The sequence below is a fragment of the Mauremys reevesii genome, linkage group 12 (assembly GCF_016161935.1).
Source record: "Mauremys reevesii isolate NIE-2019 linkage group 12, ASM1616193v1, whole genome shotgun sequence".
Taxonomy (NCBI): Eukaryota; Metazoa; Chordata; order Testudines; family Geoemydidae; genus Mauremys; species Mauremys reevesii.
In genome coordinates this window covers 37,940,472-37,962,230 of record NC_052634.1, presented here as the reverse complement: position 1 = coordinate 37,962,230, position 21,759 = coordinate 37,940,472, and the positions used below count along the sequence as shown (strand labels likewise).

The window sequence follows — 21,759 nt, the reverse complement described above, 5'->3', positions numbered from 1 at the left end:
TTTGTCTCTGTTCATATTTCACCTTCAGGTGTTATGTTGAGGGATCTTTAGTATAGTTTTGGGAGGTTAATAACTATCTCCTCAACTTAAAAATTGGTGTCATTTGATTTTTGCATCTCCCTGTGAAAATACAACTGACACGTGTGGCTTTCTACAGGGGGTCATGATGTTAAAGTTGGGGAATTCAGTCTCTGTCCTTCTTGGGGAGGTTGCTTTTACAGCTGCCTCACTGCCAGGCACACCGGGCTGTTAGCTGCACCCACTGTCCTTGCCAGGGGCCCCTGCTGAACCCTGGGCGGCTGCACTGCCGTGCTGGGGTGACTCTGCAGGGGGAGAAGCTGCTGTGGAGCAATGTAGAACAGGTGCAGGAAGGAGACGAGGTCACTATTCACATTCTGAACTGCACAGTTTTCCAAATTTGGGAATAGATTCATAGATTCATAGACTTAAGGTCAGAAGGGACCATTATGATCATCTAGTCTGACCTCCTGCACAATGCAGGCCACAGAATCTCACTCATCCACTCCTGTAACAAACCCATAACCTATGTCTGAGTTATTGAAGTCCTCAGATGGTGGCTTAAAGACCTCAAGGTGCAGGGAATCCTCCAGCAAGTGACCTGTGCCCCACGCTGCAGAGGAAGGCGAATGTCCGAGAACAAGTCTAAGGGGAAGGTGAATGCAGAGCAATGGCACTGGAGATGCCCAGACCTCCAGTGGGGGCAGCGTGAAAATTAATAATGGGAAGATCATTTGCGAAATTATTCATCACCGACAAGATTTGTCTCTGTTCCTATTTCAAACTGTGGTGTTAATTAGAGGAATCAGTACAGATTTTACTATATTAATTAAACAATTTTATTTAACCAAGCTAAAAACTTAGTGTCACTTATTTTTTCTCTGTCCTAGCAAGAATGAATTGAATTTTGTGACTTTCTGGAAAGTGCAGCGAGATTAAATGTGGGAAATTCAGTCTCTGTGTTTGTGAGCTGATGTTTTCCTCTCACAGGTCAGTGCCTGCATTGAAATACCAAGAGGGATCTAAGGGCTGGTGTACGCTGGGCACTGAACTGGCAGAGCGACGTCTCTCAGGGTGTGACCCCCCCAACCCAACCCAACCCATAGAGTTAAGGTGACCTAAGCCCTGGTTAGATAGTGCTAAAGAAAAGGAAGAATGGTTTTGTCCATGTAGCTATTACAGGGATGGGAAAACCCCTCCAGTCACTGTCTACTCCAAAGTGCTATAGCAGTGCCACAGCAGCATTTTAAGTGTAGACAGAGTGAAACTAGATTTATCTCCAGTTCGCACTGTGGATGGTCAGGCACTAAGACTACAATAATAACAACAGCAGCACAGCGCTTGCATAGTTAGCAGGATTTGAACCTGCACAGGGAGACCCCCAATGGATTTCTAATCCATTGCCTTAACCACTCAGCCACAACTACTTAATCTACAGGTGTTCTATTACATGATGATTCTGTTCTCACTGAATTGTCGCTTCAAATTGTTTGCTCAGACCAGCTTCCCCAGCACACTCATGGCTGCATTAGTGTAAGAGTGTCCTTGGCTGAACAGCGAGAATTCCTGCCCATTTCCCTTCTGGTTGGAGCAGGATGAGAGTGTGTTTGTGTGAATGACATTGCTGTAGATTGTTGTTCATTCCCCACTCTGACAATTCAGACAGTCCCTTTCCTATTCAAATCTCCAGCACATCATTCCAATAGCAGGGGCAGGATTTCTAGGGCACTGAGGGCTGGTGCATGAACTCAGCCTTGCATTCCACCCTTGATGTTTCATGGTCTACGAACAGCAGCAGAAAGAAAGAGCCGAGCCAATATCTCCTGCCAGTGATGCAGGTGCCACGTCCTCTGTCTGACCATCGCCATTGCAGGAGAGAAGGGTTCACTGGAATCAAATGCCCTGGCTCAGACCAGAGACACAGGAAGATTTTGCTGTTCATGGATCTGTGCAAAGGAAATTTTGTCTCTGTGTGAAACTGAGGTCAGAAATGAAACGTCCACATGGTGGCCCAATGCTCCAGGGAATGTGGGTGAAGGACTCGGGCTGAGAAATGATTTAACAGGGGTTTGTTTCAATTTATTGCCCCGATTAAAATCTATGGCTAAAAGGCAGCCACTGTTGTTAGTACTTGTACCTTTGTTGGGACACCCCAGTGGGTGTCAAGTCCATTGCCTTCACCAGGGGCAGTCGATTATTTTATCAGAGTACAAATTTCTTGGCCAAGGTATAGTCAAGGTCTAGACTCCAGAGAAAACAATACACTGCTGATAAGAAGAAGTACATCAAAAGATTTTGCAGCCACCGTGGGCATAACTATGATGTGTCGTGTTTCACTCTTTATACCTGGTGCCACCTCCTTTCCCTTTAGCCTTGTAGTTGACCAAGGGCAAAGCTGAACATCTCCTCAGATACCAGGGAGTGTTTATGTCCATTCCCGAGCTACACGGGGTTGGATGTTGCTGCTTTCAGTCCTCTGGCTCTGGCGGGATAAGGAACAATTCAGGCTGTCACTGAACTGAAGGAGGACGATCAGTTTTTGACAGGCAGAGGGACGCCTCCTCTTAAAGGTGTTTGTCTGGCTGGCAGTCCTGGTTCCCAGGTCTCGCCCGTGGGGCTCCAGCAGTTTTGGGACCAGGTCACTCCCTTAGCCGCACCTGCTGCCCCCAGGCGCTCCCTGCCAGGGACCCCAGCAGTGCAGCGGAGCTGAGCAGCATCTGCCTGCTCGCTCCAGTGGCTGCCGGCCCCTCCCCATGGCAGGGCAGGGTGGGGCTGTGCCTCCGCGCGCTGCCCCCGCAGCCAATGGGACACTGCGGGGGTGATGCCTGGGGGCAGAAGCACACGGAGGCCCCCCAGCCTGCCCCACCTTGGAGCCCCAGGTAAGCACCACACTCCTGACCCTCCTGAGCCTGCACCCCACCCCATCCTCATATACTCACTCCCACCCCAAACTCCCTCCCAGAGCCTGCACCCCAATCCCCAGCCCCAACCCAGGGCCTGCACCCCAGACCTCCTCCCCCCACTCAAACTCCCTCCCAGAGCCTTAGGCAGGTGGGGGGGTGGAGTTTTGGGGGGCGGGTTCTGGGCAGTATGAGTGACATTATTGGCCCACTGGGAGGACTGGAGGACTGGCACTGGCCCTAAGGTAAATTGAGGTTGAGACCCTGCTTTAAGGGATTGGAGCAACGCTGGAGAGACTGACGGGCAGGGAGCTGGGAGCTGTGTGTGCCCCAAGGAGAGTTGTTGTTGTGCTCTGGTGACACGGAGCGGGGGTGGGGAGTTTGTAAGCTGTGGTGTTTGTATAGAGATAAAGTTTACTAACCCCCAGGTTAAAAACTGGTCCTGCTCTGGGCTATACATGATACTCTTTGTTGAGAGTGTAGGTCAGTGGGTGAATGTTTCCTTGTCGGATAATAGGTTTGTAGTTCCAATCCAAGTGATTCCCTTTAAAAACTTTTTCAAAGGAAAATCAATTTCCAGACCCATCTCCAGTATGTTCAGGAGTTCGCTGAATGGGGCAGGGGCTTGAAATGAATTTAAACACTCAGCATTTTCCTGTGCAAATGAATAAAGACTCAGCAGAGCTGTCCAGCAGCTGAAATCAGTTCCAGTCCTCGGCGTGTCTAAGAGGGACACTCGGTAGTTGAGGCATGTGGGACACCTCTGTGGTGAGGACAGGTGAAAAAATGCTGGATTCAATGAAAGCTGAGCCCATAGGAGGGGAAGGTGAATGGCAGCACCACACAGGGTCATAACACTCAGACACGGGGCTTCACTGCAACTGCCCCTGTGTTTTCCATCATTTCTATCCTAAGGAACACACCCTCCCCAACCCCCACACACTGTCACATACAACCTTCTCCCCTTGAGCCCCATCCCACCCCTCCCCCTCTCCCCCACACACGCCATGGGACACAGCCTCTCGGTGACTCACCCAGATGGGGCTTGTCTCTGCATCTCCCCAACAGGGGAGCAGAGCCGAAAGGGCCACAGGAGACCAATGGAGCTAGACAGGGATAGAAAAGACTTCCCCGCCGTTCTCTTCTCAAGAGTCCCGTTAATCTCACCCATGGGATGTTCCAGCACCGGGTGGGCTCAAAGCACCAACCTTCCCCTCAGCAACGGAAGGGGGAACCAGCTCTATCACATGGAAGGAGACTCCCCACCTCTGCTGCTGCAATTCTGCAGCCATTAATATGGATTTGTTTTCGCTAATGCAACCCCCTCAACCCCGAATCCATCCATGAATCAAGGAGACAAGACCCTTAAGTAAGCCCCAGAGGTGCAATGGGTTAGGGCACAGGACTTATAATAGCAGGGCTGAGTGGAGCAATGCTGAGCTTGTGAGTTCAAACCTCACCTAGAGCACTAGTTTCCTTTAAGCAAATGGCTTCTGCCAATCATTTTGCCTTGCAGAAAATACAATTGCAGCTCAGAAGACACCGAGGTCCCCTTGCTTTACAGAGAGCAGGGCAGATTCCACAGATCTACCAGGCTCTGCTCTCCAGCAGCCGCCTGTGTCAGGAGGGGTCGAGCAGAGCCCAGAGCACTGCCCCCGACTCCCCCTCAGTCTTTGCTCCCCAAACCACCTGTGTGCTCACCCTCTTCACTGTGAGACTCAAACCCTGCCTGGCTTTCTGTACGTTGGGTTTTTGTTGTCTGTCGTGTTGCTGTGCATGTGGGTCCTGTGTGATTTTTGTGGATGACATGCATAGTTTTGTGTGTGTGTGTGTGTGTGTGTGACTTTTGCATGCAGATTGTTTTTTGCTAAGTATTATTTTGGTATGTGGTTTTTGTGCTTTCCTGTTGTGGGCTTTTGCTGTATTTTTTGGTGTGGATTTGTTCTCTGTTTTGTGTGACTTTCCCTTATGTGTCTATGGCTCTGTGTGCTGTGCGGGTTTGGTTTTTGTTTATGTCTGTGTGGACCTGTGCAGTCTGTGATGTTCTCTTTCTCTCTAGTTGTCTCTCTGTTTGTATCTTCATGTGTAAATTCACTGGACCTTTTCAAACTCTCCACAGCTTTGCCAATTTTCACCAGGAATTTTACTCATTAACAAATTCTCACTTGTTCCCTACCAGTTGGTGACCATTGCCCCAGGGGCATGTCAGTCTCAGGGTCCTGATTTCCCATTGACCCTTCCCCCTTCTATTGGGACTGGGAACTAGTCAACCAAAAAACCCCACTCAGTTTTAGTAAAGGGCCAACAGTCCCTTACACAAGCTGGGCCTGTGAGGGAGGGAGAGCTCAGTGGTTTGAGTATTGGACTGCTAAACCCAGGTGTGTGAGCTCAGCCCTTGAGAGGGCCATTTAGGGATCTGGGATAAAAATCTGTCTGTGGCTTGGCCCTGCTCTGAGCAGGGGGTTGGACTAGATGACCTCCTGAAGTCCCTTCTAACCCTGCTATTCTATGATAGTGTTGCCGGCACAGAGGGCCGAGGACAGCAACAGTGGGGGTTCGTTGCCCGGTATGCGCCACATTAATTAACACACCAGGGTGGAGAAGCAAAACCAGGTTTATTTGAGCCCAAATAAGGTGCAAGGGAGACATAGCAATCTCAAATCCTGCACACAGATACAAACAGCTCTCTCTCTTTATACATGATTTCAGCTAAGCATTTCCATTCCCACACTCCTCATCCCCTTTACCCCCTTCTTGCCCCTCCTGTCTATTCCCATGTACCAAATACACTTTGCAATAGCAATTACACTAAACAGGTTAAATCATACTTGGCAAAACCACTTTAGCTCATTAGTACCTCTTCTGTTAACAGTTATCGGTACTTTCCCACCGTGGAGGCTACGTTCTCATGCATATAACTTTAATTACAGCATCTGCTTTCCACCTATCTTATTTAGTATTGGCTACATCTAGTGTCAAGCAGTCTTGCAGCTGCCAGAAGTCAGCACATAACACAAGAGGTTACAAAAGTTTAGTAAGGCTAACAAAGCACTTTACATAAAGGTACTTTGGGTCACATAGGCCCAAAGCCATCCTCCTGAGTTACCTAGATTTATGCCTAGTGACACCAACAATAGGGTCACCAATGTTCAGAGAAACTAGCACAAGCTGGGCCCATGGTGTAATGTTTGGCATGCTGAAATCTGAGTTCAAATCTCAGTGGGACCTTGTGGTAAATCCCTGGAGATCCAAGTGCTTTCCTATCTCCAGCTGTCTAAGAATGAGTTGTTTACCTTGTGCTGAGTGACTCATACCCACGTCTTTGGTTGGAATGGGGTCTAGAAGTGGCTGTGGTTTGACTGGGTGTTTGGGATTTCTGATGCCCACAAGTTTGGCCCTTGTGCTTTCTACCACACTCTTCCTCTTGCCCACATGGCGCTTGAAGAAAGGAGTGTCAGGGCCAGGTTCCATAGTCAGGGAAAGGCAGGAGGGAGGAAGAGTCCCAGGCTGGAGCCCAGCACCTCTCCTCCTCTGGGCACCTAGGACAGAGGTGGCTGGTGCTGACAGCTCCAAGGGAAGCTTAAAAGCCACAGAGCAACCAAGGGTAAGGCAAGAGGAGGGGAGAACCATGCCTATGCGTGGCCAGCAGACAGCCACAGAGACACCCGGCCAGACTGCTCCCTGCCATGCAGAACCCCCACTGAAAACCACCAACAGCCAGCTGCTGATGCTCTGCGGCCAACATCACAAGATGGTGGGAAAGCAGGGCCAGCCCCATGGATGGGCCTCTGACTGGTCCCACTCAAGGTGCTCACTTTTGCAGTGCGGCAGGAGATTTTTCCCCAAGAGGCTTTTCCCCAGCTGGTGAGAAGCAGAGGAACACCCAGGCTCTGAAGGTGCTATGTAGCAATCCCCTCAAGCACAGGGACAGGCGCACACTTGGAAGAGGGAAACTGCTCCACACTCTAGCCCGGGCAGCCGCCCAGTTTCTTTGGCAAGTCAGGAACGGCAAAGGGGAGACCGGAAGCACCTGGGGCTCATGCCCCAGCATTTGTGACACCCAACCCGCAACTCCTTCCCGGGGCTCTAGCTGAAGCCAGAGCATTGTCCTGAGCAGCCAAGAAGAGGTTCCAGCCCTGAAAGGAGCAGGACATTCAGCACAAAGGTTAAACTACACAAGCACAACCACGAAGGGACTCGAATCCTCAATTACCTGATCCAAAGTCAGACGCCTTATTCCTTAGGCCACGTAAACAAAACCTTTCCAAGCACTGATTTGGCAAAGGCAGACACTGTGTTTCTCAGGTCCTCTACTGAGTGGGGCCGAGACTCTCTGGGCACATGAAGTCGAGTTCCCAGTGAGATGTGAGACAATTCTCTGGAGCCAGGTGCAGGACTTTGGCAGGGAGGCTCAGGCATTGGGGTGCAGCGGACAGACCAGCTATCTAGGTGCTTAGATTTGGTCTCACTGAGGAGAAGGAGGAGGAATCCTGCTGACAGGCAGTGGCTGTGGAGAAAAAGAGGGATGTCCAGGCTGCTCAGGTCTCCTTCTTCCAGCTCCTCATCTGGCTGAGCTGCTCCACCGGCCTGGACAAGTCCTCTGCATGCACAGCAAATAGCCCAAGAGCCATTTCTGCCCAAACCTGTGTTGGGGGGTGAGCTTCTGTCTTCCCTGTCCCATCCGCGCTAGAGCAGACCACTAGATTGAGAGAGACAGTCAACAACTATTAAGGCTAAGATTATATAAAGGGGGTCACAGAATTTGTGACTTTCAGAGATCTCAGTGACATTTTCCACCTCAGCCCTGGGCCAGCAAGACTGGAGCTGTCGGCCGGTGGGGGCCTCACAGCTATCAGCCACCAGTGTTGGAAGGGGCTCCCACAGGCCCATGCCACCACGGATGGACCCCACAGCTCCCAGCTGCTGTGGGTGGATCCAAGAGCTCCCAGCAACCACATGTGACAGGGGGACCATGGAGCTCCCAGTCAGGTGACCGGGTTATAACTCCGGTCAGCCATGCTGCGGGGCTCAGGCAGGCTGGTCCCTAGTGCACCGCGCTGCGCCCTGGAAATGGCCAGTAGGTCCCCCCTGCTGCGCCGCTGACCAGGAGCCGCCTGAGGTACGTCTGCACCCCAACCCACTGCCCCAGCCCTGAACCCCCAAACCCAGAGCCCTCTGCACCCCAGAGCCCTCACCCCTGCCCCAGCCCAGAGCTTCCTCCCACACCTGGAACCTCATCCCTGCCCCCACCCCAGAGCCATCACCCCGTCCTGGACCCCGACCCCCTGCCTCAACCCACAGCCCCCTCCTGCACTGCGAATCCCGCGGCCCCACCCTGCAGCCTGGAGCCCTCCCCACCCCAAACCCCTCGTCTCCCACAGCTCCCACAGGCAGACCCTGGGGCTCCCAGCAGCCATGGGTGGCGGGGAGCCCCCCAGCCCCACCCCACTGCCTATGGACCCTGCAGCTCCTACGAGTGACCCCAGAGCTCCCAGCCACTGCGGATGGACCCAGGGTTTCCCAACAGGCCTTGATGGTGGGAGGGCCCCGCAGCCCCACGTCGTTGCTCACAGACCCTGCAGCGCCGCAGCCCCGGGAGCTCCCGGCCGCCCCGGGCAGGAGAGGAGCCCCCGGCGCTCAGACACCGCAGGCAGAGCCCGGAGCTCCCAGTCACCGGGGTGAGGAGAAGCCGCAGCCCGGGAGCTCCCGGCCGCCCCAGGCAGGAGAGGAGCCCCGGCGCTCAGACACCGCAGGCAGAGCCCAGAGCTCCCAGTCACCGGGGGTGAGGAGGAGCCGCAGCCCCTGGAGCTCCCGGCCGCCCCGGGCAGAAGAGGAGCCCCCGGCGCTCAGACACCGCAGGCAGAGCCCGGAGCTCCCAGTCACCGGGGGTGAGGAGAGCCGCAGCCCGGGAGCCCGGCCGCCCTGGGCAGGAGAGGAGCCCCGGCGCTCAGACACCGCAGGCGGAGCCCGGAGCTCCCAGTCACCGGGTGAGGAGGAGCCGCAGCCCCGGCCAGTGCAGGGGCCCTGCAGCTCCCAGCCGCCGCGGGCGGGCGGACGCCAGAGCCCCCCGCTGCCATCGGGACCCCGCGGCTGCCCCGGGCAGGACCCGTCACCCCGCGACCGGCAGGAAACAGCCGCGCGCGGAAGCGCATCGCGCCCTGTGACCCCCCCGGCGCTGCGGCTTCTCGCCAGGCGGGAGGCGGCGCCGCGGCTGCGGTCTCGGTCCCTCCGCCCGGCAGCGGGAGCCGCCCGCGCGGCCTCGCGCCGCTTCGCAGGCGGCGCTGAGCTCTGAGCGCACAAGGCCCTGGCGGCTCCGCCCCGCGTCGCTGTCAGACAACGTCACCAATGGGAGATGAGCCTGTCGGAAACGTCAGGTGGGGAGGGCCCAATGGGAGACCAGCTTTCAGAGACCCGCCCCGGGCTAGGGCCAATGGGAGATCAGCTGTCAGAAAACACTAGGCAGGCCGGCACCAGCCAACCAGGAACCGCCCGTGATCTCAAGCACCCAAACAGCCCCGCCCCCACCTGTCCTATGCCCCACAGCAGCAGGCCGCACTGGGTGGCTCGTGTCACACCCCACAGCAACCCCAAAGCAGAGTCTCAATTCCCTCCCCACCGCTGCTCTGCATTAGGTAACAAAAACCCTGCCCAGGCACGCAAAAAAGGGGAAACTTTCTGCTTCCCACCACCAACCCCTGCAGTCCCTTCCCATGTCTGGCCACACGCTCCCAGCTCAGGGTGACCACACTCCCCGTCGGGGCAGGCTCTGCTCAGCCCGGCTCCCCACAGCCTGCACTAAACATGTGGGGCCCAACCCCAAAACTTACTCATATTTTACCCCAATGGCCCCAAACTGCCGCTTTTAATATGCAAATAAGGTGCTGCCACACTCAGGCCACGCCCCAGCTCTCCAGTGGAGCCACCCCAGAGAACCAGGTGATATTTAAATTAGCCAGGACATCGCTCAGTCATTGCCCTCTGCTCCCAGCAGGTGGCGCCGGAGAGCTCCGAGCTCGCTCATTTCCCTTTCTCGCGTCGGCTTCAGCCCCCGGGTCACAAACGCACCAACCGGGGAGCAGGAGTGCGGGGCTGCTCCAGGGTGACCAGATGTCCCATGTTTAAAGGGACAGGCCGGTTTGGCTGGACTTTTTCTTATATAGGAGCCTCTTACCCCCACCCCGTCCCGCTTTCCACAGTTGCTTTAAGGTCACCCTATGAGGCTGCTCTATGGGACGGACTTGCACACTTGGGATGTTAGTGCAAAAAACTTCTCCTGGGCTGAGTAAAGGGCAGAGACCCGCCCTGAGCCTGCCCTGAGTGGGGGTCACCCAAACCGACCCTCACTTGCCAGGCAGGTGTCACCCTTCTGCCTGGGGAAAAGGCAACAGGCCCCCACTCCCCAGCTCTGCGCGGGCAGAGAGCCAATGAGAACTTCTATTAAAAGGGAAAGAGAATCTAGCCTGAGTTTGGGAAAAACCCACAACCACATTCACATCTACGCTCATCAGCAACCCCCCACCCCAGAGTACGCTGGGCAGTGCTGTGCCTCAGTTTCTCGCCTTGCAGTGTGACAGGCCAATCCAATGTTCCTTCAACAGACCCTCCGCTCTCCTTCCCCCAAACCCCACTCCCCTTGGGCAGCAAAGCCCCAGGGGTGGGGGAGGGAAGGGAAGGCATCAAGCGAAACCTCAGCTTCTGCTGCCGACACTCCTTCAACTGGCTCTCGGTTTGCCCTGTTCACTCTGCGTCGCTGCCGCTCCACGGCATTGTCCTTCACCCTGCTGCTGAGAGCTCCTGTGTCGCCACTTCCCTGCTGCCCCTGCCTGTCTCCTGCAGCCTCTGCGCGGCCACGAGTGGGGAACTCGCACAAGTGCAGCCTGGGCAGCCTCTGTCATTGCAACACCATGGGCAGGGCGTGAACCACCAGCTGGGGGAGACTAACGCCCTGCCCCGCCCCTTGCACCTGAGACCCCACCCCACCTGCAAACACCCCTGTGCCCCGCCGACACCAGCCCTTAGATCCCGCTTGGTATTTCCATGCAGGCACGGACCAGTGAGAGGAAAACATAAGCTCACAAACACAGAGACTGAATTCCCACATTTAATCTCGCTGCACTTTCCAGAAAGTCACAAAATTCATTTAGTTCTTGCTAGGACAGAGAAAAATAAGTGACACTAAGTTTTTGGCTTAGTTAAATAAAATTAAGTGTTTAATTAATATAGTAATACTATGTCCTGATTCTGCTAAATAACACCATAGCGTGAAATAGGAACAGAGACAAATCTTGTCAGTGACGACTAATTTCGCAAATGATCTTCCCATTATTAATTTCCACACCGCCCCCGTTGCAGGTCTGGGCACCTCCAGTGTCACTGCTCTGCATTCACCTTCCCCTTAGAATTGTTCTTGGACATTCCCAAATTTGGAAAATTGTGCAGTTCAGAATGTGAATAGTGACCCCGGCTCCTTCCTGCACCTGCTCTACATTGTTCCACGGCAGCTTCTCCCCCTGCAGAGTCACCCCAGCACTGCAGTGCAGCCGCCCAGGGTTTTGCAAAAATTAATAATACAGAGTTTGGAGGAAAGTAAACATTTGGGAGTTGTGGAAAAAGTAAAAGGCAACAGTTGTGGTGTTACAAGAAGGCAGTTTTTGGATTACTAATAAAACCCAGTTATATAAATGTAACTGTATGTGCAGCTCTGCGCACTCACGTTGGATGGAAGCTTCGTAATTAAATTATACAAGAGGGTCAGGTAAAGTGCCTACTACCACCACTGTGTTTTGTCCTGAGAAGCCTTTACAGCCATTCTGAGGGGAAATGGGCCCTTTCCCACAGAAATGGTCAATACGGGATGACTGCAGGCAGCAGGCGGAGAGATAATCTCATCAAAATGATTTGACTCCTGGGTAATGTAAGCAATATCACTAAAGGAATGTCCGGGTTTCTATTGGCACTTAACTTGCCTGCCCCTGGCTGTCCCTGGTTGTACAAGATGGAAGTGTAATCGGGGTACAGTTGTGTAAAAAAAAATTATTGCAGTGCAAGGGATGTTAGACAAAATTTTTTGTATGTAATTGTGTAAGGTTTTAAAAACCTAAACTGAGACTTATGGTTTGTAATATAATGTTATGAAGGTTAAACTATGAAAGGAATGTGCGTTTTCCCAGGATGTGTGCAGTGTATATTGAGAAGGGTAAAAGGAATGCAAACAAAACATGGTACTTAGCTCAAACCCTATTAGGACTCCAAAGGGAGCCGCAATAGGTTGTGGTTTCTTTTTCAGATCTGTGTGTTTTGAAGCAGAAGATGAAAGTGGAAAGTAATCAGAACTCGGGTGGAAGTTGTTTGTGTCCCTTTTAAGACAGTCTCTGAGCTGCTGATGGTTTTGGACCCAAAAGCAAGCCCGAAAGCCTGTGTGAATGCAAATGACCTAGCTGATGGGGGAAGGAGAGAACTGCCCATAAGTAGCAGCATAAAGGAGCTGCAAATAATAAATACATCTGGTCAGCAAACAAGCTACTAGAAGACTCAGACTGTGGCCCTCCAGGAAAGGGAGGTGAAAAAACAAGTCAAGCTTGAAAATAAGGGGGACAGGTTAACCCTAAGGAGTGTGTGTTTCTCTGTGTGTGTGTGTGTGCGTGCATACGTACAGTGCTAAAGCTGTCTCTCAGATATTACCCAAGAATAATCTTGAAGCTTGGTACAGTAGAGAAACTATTGCAAACCGTGTCTGTTGTACAAGAGGGGACACTGAGGCACAACACCTCATGAATTTCATAAATGACCCGCGAGTGGGGTAATTCACTATCTGACTACAGAACAAAATAAGGACAGCCTGGAGGTAATTCTTCTGTTTTTCCTGCAATTAGCAATGAAATTTGTAAAAGAAGTGGTATTATTATTATTAATCACTAATCTGTCTTTACCGGGGTGTGTGTGTGGATATTGTTTCTTTTGTTTTTCACACACTCTACAAGCAAGCTGGTGCCAGCAAAAGACTAACCCATAATACCATGAATCTATGTTTTGTGTTGTTTGTCTGTGGTGTTTGTTTTGTTGTTAGCATTGTTGTGTTTCAATGAACATAAAGCCTCATGACATGGGTGGGGATGGCTTCAAAAGGCTGACCTGGGGGAAGATGTGTGGAAATTCAAAATGCTCGACTAGGAGGCCAGCACCTGTGTAATAGCTACTGTGGTGCCTGGAAGTGAATGGGCAGCTAAGGTGGGCCCCACAAGCCCTGTGGGAATAATGAGAAGGATTTGCTCGCTGGGAATCAATGGAGGGGTGTGTAAAATGGTGTAAATCCAGAGAAGATGTTTGACTGTGCCCCTCCCTGATGGCCATGGAGGAGCACACCCAATGGCCCGTGGCAAGGGGTGGACAATTGGGTGTACTGTGTATGAGGTGTTTTGCTGGAAATGTACGTATTATTGGGGGCACAATTACACCAGCCCCTAACCAAATTCCACACTACACACTGCTCTCTGGCTTTGGCGCACAGATAGATCTGTGACTCTTACTGCTGTGAATAATCGAACCAGCGCATACAGCCTGATTCCACACCATGTGGTTAAGTTGGTTTGGACAATAACCCATTTCTCTGTGGACATTCAATGGACTTATGATATGGACAAAAGCACGAAAACCTGCAGCGGCAGCGCATTGCAGCTGCCAGCAACTGGGCATGTTAAGAGCTTGACCCGCCGAAGGAGGAGAGGAGGTGTTTCGGTGGTGGCCGGGATGTTGGACCATGCGGCAGTGCTCAGGTCTCTCGGTGTTGCTGTGGATTGTTACAGCGGCTGGTGTATTGCTAAGTATACTTGTGATACGTTGCCTACAGAAATAACCTAGAAGTAATGGAGTAAGCCCCTCCCCCCTGTACTAGACAACCTGGACCCAACCTTCTTGGGCCCACTATAGTGGGAAGTCTGGAACACTAATTGGAACAGGTGTGACACACCCGTATGAGAGAAGGTGCAGGGCACTGCACTACGCATGGGGCAGTGGGACAAATGGAATATCAACACCTTCCACCTTGATGCCTGGCCCTATCAGGAAATGTGTCACCATATGTCCTATGTTTTGCTAAGGGGGAGAATGGGAGCAGGGACACAGGCAAGGCTCTGTGGTGTCAGGGCTGGGATGGGGACACTGAGGAAGGAAACTGGAATCATTGCTTGCTGGAAGTTCAATCTAATAAACATCTCATTGTTTGCACCTTCGGACTTTGGGTATTGCTGCTCTGTGTGTATGCAAGAAGGACCCGGTAATGGGAGGGTGAATGGATAAACCCTCTAACACTAAGTAACATCTAACACATTTCAACCTCTTCTTTTCACACCATTGCTCGTTCTCAGGGGCTGCTTTGTCTCCAGACAGATCCATTCTCTTTCAGGACGGCCTTGCTCTTTCTGTCTGTTTCACTCACTGAGGTGTTGGAGTAAACACTCCCCTTCCCTCTAGTCTCAGACAAACACTAGCATTAATTGTTTGCTACTGATGGGTTTAGAAAGCATTTGTCAAAATACCATTTCTGGGGCATTTTTCCCAAGATCCAATATTTTGTGTTCAAACATCTCCCAGCTTCCTTGGTGAAAATAAGGCCAAGGTTTCCTTGCAATGTAGAGGCAGTTTTTCACCCCAGATGGGACTTGAACCCACAATCTCTGACTTAGAAAGCCATTGCCTTGTCCATTAGGCCACTGGGGCCCTGTGCAAAAATGGAAATTCAATCTCCTAAATGCATATTTCTCATATTAACTTGGATGCCAAATACCCTCTGTCTGCACCTTACAGAAATGTCTGCATCCCCTGGCAGCGAGGCTACTGGGGAGGTCGCTTACAGAGCTGAGCACCACTTTTCTGCCAGCCATCTTTAGAGAAGAAGGCTCTTTTCCCTGACAGCCACACAGCGCTGCCTAGCATCCCGAGAGCCTCCCTCGTGTTCTCCCGCAGCAGCCGCCTGCCCGTGTGGGTGGGAAAAGGGGACGAGGAAGCACTGCGGCCTCAGGCCGGGACAGGAGGCCTCGCCACGCCCAGGCCTGCCTCTTGCCTTCAGCCCAGGCAGCCAGAGGTGCCAGGGAGCTCCCTGGCAGGCCGCCGCCTCATCCAGGAAATAAGGAAAAGGGGATGAATGAAGAAGTCAGGAAATAACAAGGAAATGAAGAGGTTTGTCGAACAGGTTTCTGCCCAATTTACCATCTTCTCAGCTACCGCTCAAAGTTAAAGACCTAAAGTCAACCTATCGGCATAAGTACAGATGGTTGATGGGAATTAAAAGGAGCTGCTGTCACAAGTGTTAGGTGCCTGCAAGCAGCATGCAGAGCATTTAAAACCGCCGCAATTAGAGGCTCAGATGAAACGTTTGCCCTAAATCAGAAACGACAATAGGACGACCAGCAGAACGCCACTCTAGGTAAACGTCCGAATAATGGAAGTTGTTAGAGGCAAAAAGTCATTCCTCAAAATTTGGAAATCAGATCCTAGTGAGGATAATAGGAAGGTGCACAAACTCTGGCCTGTTATGCCAAAGTGTAACAAGTCAGGCTAAGAAAGAATCTGAGAAGCAACATGCAAAAGACAAAAAAGCTAAGCATAAATCCGGTCAGTGCGAGTCCTGGTCTGTCCCTGCAGAAAGGTGAACCCCCTCTGTGGCTGGAGTGAGCTCCTCCAAGCCGACCTCACTACAGACCTGCGCCAGGTAGTGCTCATTGTAAAAATGTTTCCTCTGACGGTTGGGAACACGGGACCAGCGGTGCTCAGGCCGGCTGACACAATTAAAATCCCCCCCAACACCAAACATCATGCAGTCCAGAGGAAGGGGAGCCTTTGAGCTTCCCTCTCATGCCTTAACTGGGGACCATACACACTAATATAGCCGTAACCAGTGCCACAAAGCCCACCAGAAATGCCCTCCCTGGTCGGAGCTCCAGCCCCTTCTGTACTCGCACCGCGAATGTGAAGAACAAGACTCCAGCCCCATCATTCTTCCCTGGCCCTTCCTCCAATCACCCTCTGCCTATTGAGCTACCCTAGAGTTGTTAATGTGCATTTCCTGAACACCCACCATGGCCAAGTCCAGCTGCTCCAAGGCACTGAACATCAAGCGCCTCCTCCTGGGCCCCCAAATCCCTGCCACCTTCCACAGGGCCACTTTACAGACTCCTTCCCTGGTACTGCCTCGCTCAGCTGCACAGAGGAGTTTTCATCCCCAATCCCTGCCTGTCACTGCCCAGCAGCCCTCTGGCACCATTCCTGAGGGTCACCCTGCCTTGCCTCTCTTCCTGCCATGTTGGGAAAGACAGCTCCCATCTCTCCTTGTTAAAAGTCAGGTGGGCCAACTAGGGGCAGAAGCCCATTCTATGTTTTCCTACTGCAGAGCCCAAGATCAGAGACACGCTTTCAGGGCCACCCAGAGGGGAGGCAAGTGGGCAATTTGTTCCAGACCCCACAGGGCCCCATGATAATACAGTATTGCAACTTTTTTTAATGGAAGGGGCCCCAAAATTGCCTTGCCCCACAGCAGCTCTGCTCACCCTGGGTGCAAGTACCACTGGGCTGCCAGAGAACAAGCTGCCCCTGTACAAAGAGAATGAAAGAACCTGTCAAAGCCTGGGATTGAACCAGGAACCTTTAGATCTTCAGTCTAACGTCGCCCAACTGAGCTACTTTGGCAGCTGTATTGCAGTATTTTGGCCTGTTGCTTTTCTGTCCTGGATGTTTTGCAGCAGTTTTACACAAAAAGGACGTCATTGTGAGGTGCCCATGAAGACAAGACTCACTTTTGCCTGCCTTGCTCAGCTTGACTTGCTGCCTCACCCCGTTCCTGCCCTAGTGCCTGCTGACCTGGTGGTGGAAGGGGACTGGGGCCAGTGGCACGGGGAGGAAGTTGAGCTGGACCCTGAGCTAGACTAGACCCTGGCGGTGAGAGTCTGGCCACCACTTGCCGCCCCACCTGTTGTCCTGGCTTCCACTGGGCGTCATTTCAGGAGGGACGTGGGGCTTCTGCCTCCTCCCGATTTTCACACCGCAGAGGAGTGTGAACAGGAAACGAACGCTGCTCCACACCCCACTGGAGGAACCCGACGCCCTTAGCTGTGGGGAGTAAGAAGTGGCTGTTGGCTGACAGGGCCTGTCCTCGAGGAGCTGGAACAGCAGCTGCCGCCTCCCTCGGCTCCAGGCTGTGGGAAATGCTCATTGCCTGGCTGCATGGGCGGCTGCTGCTCCGTGCTCTGGAGAGCATCTGTATTGCTCTGTCAACCCCGCCTTCACTGCGCCAGTCTGGTAAGGTCCCACATGCCCTCCGGCCTGGCAGCTGAGAGTCTGTGCAGACATCAGCCCCTGCCAGCCCCACAGGCAGCAGCAGCGCCAGCCCCCAGCACCACAGGGGCACTCAATGCACTTCCTGTGGGGAAATGGCTCTGGCATCCAGCTGCTAGAGTGAGAGCCAGAGAGAGCAGTGTCTGGCTCACCGTGGGGAGAGAAGAGACCTGGTGAGTGCTGATCTCACTCAGCCTCCCCCGCAAAGCTGGTCAGTTGTATTGTCACTGTGATAGTCGGTGCTTCCCTTCAGGGCCGGCCTAGAGGGATCCGGGGTATGGGACTAATCCCCCCTTTTCTCCCCAGGCCCAGTCCCCACTCCACCCCTTCCCCAAGCCCCCACCCCACTACCACCTCTTCCTGCCCTGCACCTTCCAGCCCCAATCCTTTCCCTCTCCCACTCTCCCTGCTCCTCCTCCTCCCCCCCCAGCGCCTCCTGCACCCCACTGAACAGCTGATCACTGGCAAGTGTGAGGAGCTTGTCAGCAAGGCCTGTAGTGGGTGGGGGGGAGCTGGCTGCCAGTGGGCACTGAGCACCTTTTTTTCTCTCTGTTGGTTCTGCAGCCCCGTAGCTCCCATGGAGTCGCTGACTCAGCTCCTTTCACATGCTAGAGAGAGGAGCAGAACCAGGGCTATGGCTGATCTATGGGGCACCAGGTGAGTGGCAGAGGCTTCAGGTGCTGAGAGTTTGCCCAACCCCTCAACAACACAGTGTGAGGTGGTGTCCCAGGCATCTCGATGAAAGGAGCAGAACAGGATTTACTTGGGGTGGGGAGAGAATTGAGAGTGTCTCAGGGGGTTGTACAGAGGTATTGCCCAGGTGAGAGACTGGCTAAAACACAGGCCTCGCTGTGAGCAGGATTTGAACCTGCGGAGGGGAACCCTATTGGATTTCAAGTCCAACGCCTTAACCACTCGGCCATCACAGCTGTAAGCACAAAACTGCCCCAATGCTAGAGAAACTGGTAAATAATCCCAATGCCCAAGCGTGAAGTCATCTGAACTACAGAATTCCCACAGCAAACCTGGCTCCCAAAGCACAGGGGGGATTTGGGGTTTGTTCTGTTTGCTTAGCCAGGTGCCACAGGAGTCTTTGCTGCTTTTACAAATCCAGACTAACACAGCCCCTCTGATACTCCTAGTGACACTCTCCAATGGATCCCCATCCTCCACCCACCTTGAGCTAGGTAGGAGCGGATCATCATTATCCCTACTTGAGAGAGGAGAAGCTAAGGCTGAGAAAGGAGAATTGACTTGTCTTAGGTCACACAGCCAGCCAGTGGCAGAGTTGGGAATAGGGACCTAAGAGCCCTGATTTTGAAACTAATGATCAGATCGTGAATTTCAAACACTGAATGACCTGAATAAAGTGCTCTCAGATGAGCTCCAGACCAACAACAGTTCACAGTAATTATTCAGCAAGTATTTGAGGAGAACTGCAATGTTAGAGAGAATCATGAACTGCTCAGAGACGATTAATGCAGCAAAGCAGCAAATTTGTCAACATATAACAGGTTATGACTTATTTCCTTGGTCTTAAAAGAGAACAACAAGGACCTGAATCTCCTCCTGTCAATAACCCCTGCTCAGCCAATCAGGGTAGAGACTGAGGACGGGAGGCTGAGGGTTCTCACCAGAGAGCCCAAAGGATGGCCCAGGTCACTGGTGGGGATCATTGCCTGAGCACTATTTCAGCCCCACATTTTTGGGTGGACCTCCCACAGTGGGAGCTGCAGAGCACTCCCCACACACATATACACACACACACACACACACCCCGCTCCTGGTGTTGGGAGGGGAACAGGTGAAAGGACAAAAGAAGCAAGAGACAAAGAGAAAGGAGGGAGGGATGGATGGAGGAAAAGGTGAAACAGAAAGGACAAACCCTAATGTCCCCACTGATTCTATGGGACAAATCCCAGGTGCAGAATAAAATTCTGCCTCCTTAAGTTCGTGTTTTCCATGCCTAGAATTCAACTGTCACCAGATGGATCAGACTGAACAGGTTTCAAACCTCGAGGAGGCTTCAACCTTCTAAACAGGGATGGCTGTTTTCTAGTAAAATCAGGAAAAGGGAAGGAGAAAACTCAAAAGAGGTTCCTCCTGGCACTCACGTCCGTGAACTCCAAATACTCTCTCAGTCCTCAAAGAGAGACCTGGAGAAGGAGACTTGCTGAAGCAAAGCCACAGGGTCTCTGAGGTTTCCTGGCCCTCACCCTGTCCTGCCTGGCTGATGTCAGCATCTCTCTGTGAGGTCACCACCTCCCCACCACCTTTGACCAATAGTCTGAGGTCCTGCAAAAGGCCTTTGTGATGTCACTGCCACACCCTCCCTTGCTGTGCTAATGTCCTGCCCCTGCCCAGGCACTATGGAGGTTTGAGCTACTCCTGTGGATCACCCCACTCAAGGAGCGTTCGTTCGAGGAAGCAAGCTGGCTAGACAGGAAAACATCAGATGCTGCTCCCAATGCACACTCAGTTTTTCAGAAATTAGTCGACTTTATGGCCAGAAGAGACCATTAGAGCATCTAATCTGACCCCTGCATATCACAGGCCTCCTGTATGACACAATATCTACTTTTGGGGCAAACACATTCCAGGAAGATAGCTAGTCTTCATGAAATGACATCAGGAGATGGTGAATCCACCACTTTCCTTGAGAGATTGTTCCTGTGGTGAATCATCCTCGATGTTGAATATTTGTGCCTTAGTTGTAATATGAATTTGTCTCTTTTCACCTTCCAGCCATTGCGTCTTTACGCCTTTCTCTGGTAGAGTAAAGAGCCCTTTAATACCCCATCTTTTCTCTCCATTAAGGCCCCTTCTAACACTTCAATGAAGTCACCTTTCAATCTTCTTTGATAAGCTAAACAGGCATGAGCTCATTCAATAGCTCACTAGAAGGCATTTTTCTCCAGCCCTCAGAACACTCTTCGTGTGCTCTCTTGGTCATCAGATTCTGAACTGCAACTGATGTGGTTCTTGTTCTTCTGCACAACATAGCTCCTGGAGAAGAGGGATCTGCGAATATTATTCGTACTGGATACGCTTTGTTTAACTGATGAAAACATAAACTAGACACTTAGAGGATTGGAACTGATTTCAGCTGATGGACCAGCTTTGCTGATGTGGTTTTTAAGTGCATTATGGACAGCAAAATGTTGAGTGTTTACATTAATATCAAAGCACTCCTGTATAGAGGAGCCCTGAACATAATGGAGAAATGGAAATGAAAATGTTTAACTTTAAAAAAAAAGAAGGTTATAAGCAGAGAACACGGGGTTTGGAACTGAGTGACTACGTAGAAAACTGCAATTAAGCACTCCTAACACTGAGCAATATCCTCCAATGACAACAGGAGTATGGAATTGTGTGATGTCCAGGACTTGAAGGACAAACCCTGATTCATCGAGGTCCTTTGCCATTCCCAGGACCACGGAGTGGTTTTCAAAATGGGGTTTGATTAAACTGCTTAAATGTGGTAAACACCACAGCTTGCACACCCATCAGATATAGCTTCTCCCACTGACACTAGCTGCCACCTCTTGGGAAGTGTGGATTAACTGCAAAATTCCACAGGAAAACTCTCTCCCCTCAGTATAGAGGAGTGGTTCTCAAACTGTGTCAGGGGACCCCAAAGTGGAGTCATAACCCTGTTTTAATGGGGGTCGCCAGGGCTGCCATTAGACTTGCTGGGTGCCTGGGGCTGAAACCAAAGAAGTCTGGAGCCCCACCACCTGTGTGGCTGAACTCCCTCAAGCTCTGGTTTTGCCTCTCCCTAACCGAGGGCAGTGGCTCAGGCTGTCTCCTCTGCCTGTGCTCAGTGTAGGAGTGATCTTGGTGTGTCTTTCTAGGGTCATGCTGTAAGTTTTTGTTTTTTGTTTGCAAAAGGGGTTGTAGTGAAAAAGGAAGTTTGAGGAACCCTGGCATAGAGCCTCTGAATATGTTCCCTAGACTTGGCTCCTGGGGCAGATCAGACACTGAAAGTACAGCCATGGAGACACCACACACCAGCCTGGCCTAGCAGGCAAAATCAAACCTCCACAGAAAGATGCCCATTGCTTTATAACCCGTCTTCCTAAACCTCAGCCACAGCCACTTAACAAAGGGAGGCTTTTCTACACTATAGTTCTGGTCTCACTGAAGGGTCATTTCCAATTGTTGCTCAGACCAGCATTAGGAAATGGTGCCTAGGCAAGCTTGTACTGGCACTTCCCATTGCCCCTGGACGATCCACTCCCCCTTTACGATGGCTCCTGCACTCCCAACTTGCCTCATACTAACTCCTGCCCCTCCTGTGCCCCCTTTGCCTTAACTCCTGTGCCACCTTCAGTGCCCCTCTCCTGCAGCCCCTTCACATGGCTGGTGCTGGGGCCCCATATTCTCCCTTTCCTGGGCTTTGGCATCATATCCCCTGCTTAGCGGTAGGGTTCAGTGAGTCCCAAAGAGTGAGGCATGACTCCTAGAGACACAGAGAACATTCATGGAGTCAGTAAAGTGTTGAGCTTCTTCAGTC

At 52.1% G+C, this 21,759-nt stretch overlaps 3 non-coding genes and 1 pseudogene across 3 annotated transcripts; 1 reads left to right on the top strand and 3 right to left on the bottom strand.

The window, feature by feature from the left end:
- LOC120375649 overlaps window positions 1–21,759 on the top strand; it is a 276,817-nt pseudogene that overhangs the window by 244,945 nt on the left and 10,113 nt on the right.
- TRNAS-AGA lies at window positions 1,363–1,445 on the bottom strand. The gene has a single exon. It is a non-coding gene; the product is annotated as a tRNA-Ser (tRNA).
- On the bottom strand, window positions 14,561–14,633 carry TRNAR-UCU. The gene has a single exon. It is a non-coding gene; the product is annotated as a tRNA-Arg (tRNA).
- Window positions 18,091–18,172, bottom strand: TRNAS-UGA. Its single transcript has one exon. It is a non-coding gene; the product is annotated as a tRNA-Ser (tRNA).